The sequence below is a fragment of the Quercus robur genome, chromosome 5 (genome assembly GCF_932294415.1).
Source record: "Quercus robur chromosome 5, dhQueRobu3.1, whole genome shotgun sequence".
Classification (NCBI taxonomy): Eukaryota; Viridiplantae; Streptophyta; class Magnoliopsida; order Fagales; family Fagaceae; genus Quercus; species Quercus robur.
Genome location: NC_065538.1, coordinates 63,553,994 through 63,561,880, shown reverse-complemented (window position 1 = coordinate 63,561,880; position 7,887 = coordinate 63,553,994). Strand labels below are relative to the sequence as shown.

Here is a 7,887-nt window from a genome sequence, read left to right as displayed (position 1 = left end):
AGTTTATTTGCAAACTCACATAATACACATCAAACTAAGGAAGAACTTACATGTTCAATCCTCGAATGCCTTCCTCATATACTATCCTTGTCAATTGGGTTAAATGGGTATTAACTCAATTAACATTAATATTTTTAGGTTTTTAACTAGGTACCCAATTAGACCAAATTATGACTAAGTATCATTTATAAAAATCACCCAACTCTAAAATACCAAATAACCACTAAAAAGACCAAAACACCCATTAAACCTAGAAACTTACCAAAATACCCCCCTTAAACCCAAAAAATGACATAAATACCCTCCGAAACCTAAAATTTATCACCAATCAAATTTGGAGTAATTTATAACAAGTGTGCTAGTGTGTGATTTTTTTTAAGAGAAATGCTAGTCTGTGATTAATTTAACTAAAAAAAAACCTTAATAACTATCAAATTATTATCATGATGACTTATGTGCTAACGCCAGTTATTGTTGTTGTGATATTGATGTTGATATTGTTCCACTACCACAAAATTGTGCTTCATCTTCTTTCAGTGGAAAAACTTATTTTTATTTTTATTTTTTATTCTTGTTGACAAGGACGGATCTAGGATTTTAAGTTAGTGGGGGCTAGAATAAAAAATTAAAAAAAAACCCTCCAAATAGGCATCCATTTATAAAAATTGAAAATCATTATTTCTAAATACTTTAAGATGCAATGATTTACCAACAAAGACAAACAAAAACAAAATAATTTCTTTTTTTAATACTAGGTTGGTTAGGATTTTTTTTTTTTTTTGGTTGAAGTTAGAGCATTCACATTGGTGGTGCTAAAAATTTTAGCTTTTAGCACCTCAAAAAAGTTACTTTTTCTATTTTACCACCTTACTTTACAATACACAAAATATCAAATGTTATATATTTTTTTTATTACTCCATTTAAAATAATATAAACAATTCCTTAAAATAATAAAGAAAGCGAGAGAATTTGATTTTTTAAATTAAATGAAGAGATATAATCTTAATAAAATAATGTATTTTATTTTTAATAATTTGCTACAGTCAACTAGTATTTACACCAGTTTACTGTAGTTGCAAAAAATTTAGCTTTAACTTCTCCAATAACACATGATTTTTTTGTGGTAAAATAGTTTTTTTTTTTTTTTTAACTAAAATACAATCACTATTGTGAATATTTTTATTGTTTTTGTTAAGTTTTTTGGTTGGATGGTTGCTATTTGAGTGAGGCTAGTTAGAATTATTGTGGAGAAATGAGGCCTAAGGTTTTGGAATGGAGCCTAACTAAAAAAAATGAAAAATGTTATAACTAAAACCTTAGGCCTCTTGGGCTCCCACTTGGTTTCGTCCCGGCTTGTTGAAGATATTTTCAACACCACATAAAGAAGTTTTAATTATATATTTTTATGTACTAGGGGAAAAATTCCTCTCTAACTCTCAAGTGACAAGCAATCACTCCATGCATTAATTTGAGTTACAAGTTTCCCAATATTTCTGTGACTAAGGAACAAAGATTTGATGAACTTTTCTTACGTAGTATGACCATTGTAGTTTTCATTGATGTCCTAGTGAGATATTTAATTTAAATTAGTGTGTTGAACTTTTCACTAAGCTATTTGATTTTACATGTTAAGAGGACAAATTGTATTTTTAATAAGAGACTTAAATCAAATCTTGCTTACACTGAACCAAATTGGTGTCTTTTTAATGAACGTATAGTATCTATCATTGAAAATAAATTATAATTAATAAATTCATCCTCAACTTCGGCTCATATCAAGTTTGGGACTTGGAAAAAGATAAGGAAGTTTCATTTATTCAATCATGATAATGTTGTTTCAAGGGAAACCGAGAGCTAGTATATATGAAATTATACTAGGAGGTAAAAAAAGAAGAGAAGAAAGAGAGCTGGTATTGAACATGACAGTTGCCAAAATATTCCTCACTCCATCATACCCTAAATTATCATGGACTCCGTAAAGTCTAGTGCCATGCACATCATGGGATTTAGTGAGATTTTAAGGTACCACGTATTGTTAAGGAAATTGATAACTATCTAAAAAAGAATGTAACTTTGAGACATGTTAAAAACCATTTCTTTAAATTGATAATTGTCATAGCTAGTCAAAGGAGTTTGGTATCCAAATAATTTTTTTTTTTTTTTTTTTTAAATCACACAATCATGTCAAGTACACCACACACGCTAACATGTTCTGGAATGTACATAAATTTTCTAAGATAAAAAGTTTTCTAGAAAACATATATCCATAAATTTTCAAAAAAATTTTATTTGTCAATGTTTGTATTACTTTATATTTTCAAGAGACTTTGTAAACTTTCAAGATGAGACCAGTCTTAAAACACAAATTCACACCCCTTCTCACGTAAACAATCTACACAAAATATTTTAACAATTATTACCAATTAAAAATAAATAAATAAATAAATAAACTTAATCATCCAATGCAGTTGAAGCAAAACGTGTAGGATAATTCCTTCTTTCTTTTCATGGTTCCTATATATCCTCTTTTAATTGCTGACTTTGCCCTAGATAACTAGGGCATATACAGAGCATTTATAGTTTAGTTGGGCATAAAAAACAACCAATTTGACAGGTGTTCAATTGCAAAATTCAGAGTATAGAGAAGATATATAAGGTGTATGGGACAAAAGATTTATGCTCTACTTTACCAAGACTAGTAAATTTATTAAAAAAGGATTTACAAGTTGGCATTTCTTTTATCCTAATAAGTAATAACTTAAACAAAATTGTAAACAAAGGCATAACTTGTATGTAGAACCTATGATCCATGTAAACTAGCCGTAATTCTACGCCAACTATGAAGATGGTAAGATGTTTCACTTGTTAGCTAGTTGCTAATTGATTGAAGGAGATATGGTCCTCAGTGACTGCAATGACCTTTGAAGTTTGAGATAATGTAAACTAGAAACACCCCCCCCCCCCCTCCCCCCCCAAAAAAAAAAAAATCTTATAATAATTATGATAGGCAAACATACAAGAGGCTGATTGATTAAAATTTAGAAAGAACCACCCTCCAAAATCAAAGAGAAAAATTATTTGTTGACTAGAAAAATCAACACTGCCCTGTAGCTAGCAAGTCAGTTCTCTATTTAATTTGGCACATAGTATAATTATATTACTGGGAATTGGATTTATATCTCGATCAATAATTAATTTCATGATGCAATTATAATGGAATTGTGAGATCTGATGTAGAAGTTTGATAAGTAGAGAGGTAAAACGTTGAAAGGTTAAGAAAAATATTTTGATCTAAAGAATATAATTAAAAGTGAATTTTAATTTTCAATCTCATCCATTGTTTTACTAGCATCAAATGTAGATCCATAATAAGTATGGGTTGAAGTGATAGTCCATTAACATTTTGTGGTGCTTCATATTGGTGATTCGAACCCCACCCCCTATAATATAATAAGAATTACTCTTGGAGTTATGAATATTTACTGCCATTGGGACCACGACAGGTTACATGAAAATAGGAATGCTTTCAAAAAGTCATATGATCTAATGCAACTTCATAAGATCAATCTCAGAGAACCTTTGAGTGGTTGCATGCATGTAAAACTTTGATAAAAATAAGATTTTATATTTGTTATTCTAGTTGCACTTCAATTGATCTTTGTTCCAGTGAGATATTTAATTTTATTTAACATGTTGAACTTTTCATTGAGCTATTTAATTTAACGTGTTAGGATGACAACTTGTATGTTTCATTGATGTTCCGGTGAAATATTTAATTTCATTTAACGTGTTAAACTTTCCATTGAGCTATTTATTTAACGCGTTGGAGCAACAAATTGTATTTTTCATTGATATTGATGTTCCAACATGAATATTCAAATAGGGGACAGTTGTCACTGATAGTTATTGGGCCATCTTAGTTGAGGTTTTCACAAAGAGACAGAATATGAAAGGGTTGAAGTTTTTTGTTTAAAAAAAAAAAAAAAAGGAAAAGAAAATGTAAAGTATTCTGAGAAGCCTTGAAAGTTGAAATTATAACCAAAAAACTACGTCATAAGGATGCAAACATTTGGTCAGACCTATCAGCTCAACTGGGTGTTTTTAGGCACTGTACAACTCAGAAACAAAAACAGTGAATCCTCAAAATAGCATTCTTAAGAAATGCAAACGGTTGAATTAAATATGAAGTAAATATAAATAAATAAAAAAATAAAAGATATTTCGCTAAATGCATTTTAAGTTCAAATTTAATGGCGTGAACAAATGTTTATGACCTGTGACAGTGCCTCTTGTTCTTTAAAGAGTTGCACTTGATCTTTAAGCTGCAAAATTAACCATAGCCATCAGACAAGCTTACAAGGACAAGTGAAAGTACGAAAGGTGCATCTCAGCAATATGATGGCTAACCTGGAGAGCTTTTACATGATCCCAAAGGGGTGGCAAGTCAGTGAATAATTTCTAGCTAACAAACATTTAAGCACATGGCTTCAAACTAATCAACGATTAAGCACATGACACAATCAATTAATATGCAAATGACTCTAACCTTCAATTACAAAGATGACACAAAACTTTACTAATAAACTGCCTCTTATAATAAGCTGATGGTGTCTAGTAACAAGTGTTGATGCTACACTGTTGTTGTTACTAATGCTTACTGATACAAAACCTTACTGATACAAAACTTTACTTCCTCATGCTTACTTGTCGCTAGTTTTAATAATTGAGCTTATATTTAGCATCAAAATCCAAATAGTCAAAACCATTTAAACAGCATTGAACAAATAGGAGGATGACTAAAATTTTCAAAATATGGAGGCAAAAAAATTGGAGACAGTAAGCTACTACAACAAAGGGGAAACAACAACCAATCAAATCTATCGGAAAGTCCACACAAATGAGCATGCTTGTACATATCAACCTGTAAAGGCACAACAAAATCATCCCATCACACTTTTTTTTTTTTTTAATTGGAAAATATAATGTTTAATTATTTTAATACAAGTCAAAAGCAGCATAAGAATCCAAACATTCTATATTCAGCAACATAACTAAAGTATGAACAAAATCAAATTGATTCTATAAACCGAGATATAAATAAGTTACTTCCATTGTATAAACTAGCATTTAACCCGCGCAATGCTAGGGAGTATTTTATGTATTAGTCATATTAAAACATGTAAAGTTTGTTAATCATAGGAATGCTGTCTATAAAATACAATAAAATTTTAGTAGTAGGATATTACAATTTAACAAGTGTGATGAAGACATCAAGAAGGGTTAGAAAGAGAAGGATCATCATCATCATATATTGAATCGAGAATAAAATCTCTTAGATTATACTAGATCTTAGACCAATTGGAGACACACAAGCTCCCAGCTATCAGATAAACTAGATCAGGCTGAAATCTAGCCAAGAAAAACCTAGGTCTTCTTCTAGACCCCCAATTTAACAAATATTAAAGATGTGTAATGCCTGAAAAAAAGGCAACCAAATTATTAAGATGAACCAGATGGTGGGAGGGTTGCACTATCCTAGATATCTAAGAAAAAAACTCCTCCCAGAGTTTTAGACAATACTTATTATTTCATAAATCTCAGCCCAAATATTGTTTCAGCTTTGAGACATATGATTATGCAGCGGCAGAAGTAAAAATCAAAAGGCAAAGAAGAAGATTTGTCTGTAGTTCCCACTAGAAGAAATCCTAGAACTTCCTATAAGGAGGCAACAACTAGACTCAAGATTTAGAAACTTGATGATTTCTTCTTCTTTTTTTTTGGGGGGGGGGGGGGGGGTGGGGGGTTGGTGGTGGAGGGGAGATTCAACATGATGAATCTAAAAGGTGCATATTTAGAACTTTTTGATAAATAATAAGTTTTATTAATATCAAAAAGAGACACCCTAGTGCACAAGGAGCGTACAAGGGTCAACAATCAAGTACAAAATTACAAGAATCAAGAAAATCAAGGAAAGAGGTGAATGATTGGTTTCGCAAAGCAAGCAACCAATCCAATAAAGTTCTAAAGAAAAATAACTTGAGGTTTGGTATGGATCTCTCATTATCTTCAAAACACCTACTATTTCTTTCCCTCCAAAGACACCACATTAAACAATGGGGGACAATTAACCATATATGACCATTTAGAACTTCTGCATCTATAGAAACCATACTCCAAAGGAACATGAACATTCAGAAATAATGGTACAAAAAGTTTTCTTAATGGGTCTCTATTTTTCATCTTGTACCCAATTTTACTAATTCTAACTCACACAATATTTTCTAATAGTTTTTGCTACATAGGCTATGTAAGATCATCAGTGGAGAACTCACAACAGCATGCTAAAAACCAGTTTTTTCTCAATTTTTAGATCACCCATTTAGTTAAGGTATGTTTTTCATATTGTAATAAAAGCTATATATACTAAAGGATACTTGTCAAGTATGATCAATAAAAACTAAACAATGTTCACAGGGAGCCACAGATGACTATGCCAACTACCATGGAAATAAAATTATTCGTGTAGTATCACATAGCATATTAAGAAATACAAGAAGAAAATAGAGAAGACAAAAACAACCAGAGGAAGATAAAACAGTTATAAGCTGTGTAGAGCTAACTTTTAAGAAACACTGTGAGAGCAAATAGGTTAAAGCAACAAATTAAAGAAGCAATTTTGTAGTTACCTCCTAACAATAAGTCTACTACATTAATAAACAGAAGCGAAGAGAAAGATTAGTTAAAAACGAAATGGGTATCTACTTATCTTCTTGTACCCAATTTTACTAATTCTGACTCACAATATTTTCTAGTAATTATTGCTTCTTAGGCTATGTAAGGTCATTAGTGGAGAACACACAACAACAGCATCCTCAAAACCACAGCTTTTTCTAAATTTTTAGATCACCCATTTAGTTCAAGTATTACATTTTTTTTTTTTAGATGGTAATCTTTATATATATATATATAGACACACACACTAAAGGATACTTGTCAAGTATGGTCAATTAAAACTAAACAATGACAGGGAGCCACAGATGAGAATGCCAACTATCATGGAATCACACAACATATTAAAGAAACACAAGAAGAAAACAGAGAAGACAAAAACCAATAGAGGAAGATAAAATGGTCATAAGTTGCGTAGAACTAACTAGTAAGAAACACTGTGAGAGCAAATGAGAGGAAATTACCTATATGGCAACAAATCGTTTCAGAGGAAATTATTCGTGCAAGATTCCATGACCAAAAATTCTGTATAAAATAAAAGTCACTAAAAACTTTCATTATTTAAAAATAGAATAAGAAGACAAGCTTTGAGGGAAAGCAACTATAAGTTTCCAGACTATTTCACAAAAAATACCACAGGGAGATTTTGTATGGGTTAAGTGTTACACTCAAAAATTCATGAGGTTCGGTTTTCTTAAGGGAAACCACAGTGGGGGGTGGGGGGGGGGGGTGAATATTTTCCCAAAAGAAAAGCTATTCGGAAAGCCCTGTTTGCAACTTGTCAGATCTACACTCACTGTCTGAAGAGGAAGGGGAAAAAAAAAAAATAGCGGGGGACCGGGGGGGCTCTTTGGCAATTATGACTTGGGAGTGATAATTCTCAAACAACTTGAGATATTGAAATGACATCCAAATGCAACAATAACCTACAAAATATACATGTTAATAACAACAATACGCACATGGTAGTTTCTGCCTAAAACAAAGTAGTTTAAAACATTTCTATAGTCCACTTAAACTTAATTAGCCTTCATAAATAACAGAGGAAAGTGAGGGCGACTTGTGATACCATAACAACAACAAATCTATCTGTTGTAGGCTCTGGTCCAATGTGAGCACCTGCTCATACATGTTAAAGGGACATTTATCTTTGTGAT

The 7,887-nt window shown here is 31.3% G+C and overlaps 1 long non-coding RNA gene across 1 annotated transcript; it reads right to left on the bottom strand.

Moving 5' to 3' along the window:
- Positions 1–4,008: 4,008 nt before the first annotated feature.
- On the bottom strand, positions 4,009–7,432 carry LOC126726641 (uncharacterized). Its single transcript, XR_007656019.1, has 2 exons — positions 7,195–7,432; positions 4,009–4,323 (listed from the first exon to the last, which is right to left on the bottom strand). It is a non-coding gene; the product is annotated as an uncharacterized LOC126726641 (long non-coding RNA).
- Positions 7,433–7,887: the final 455 nt, after the last annotated feature.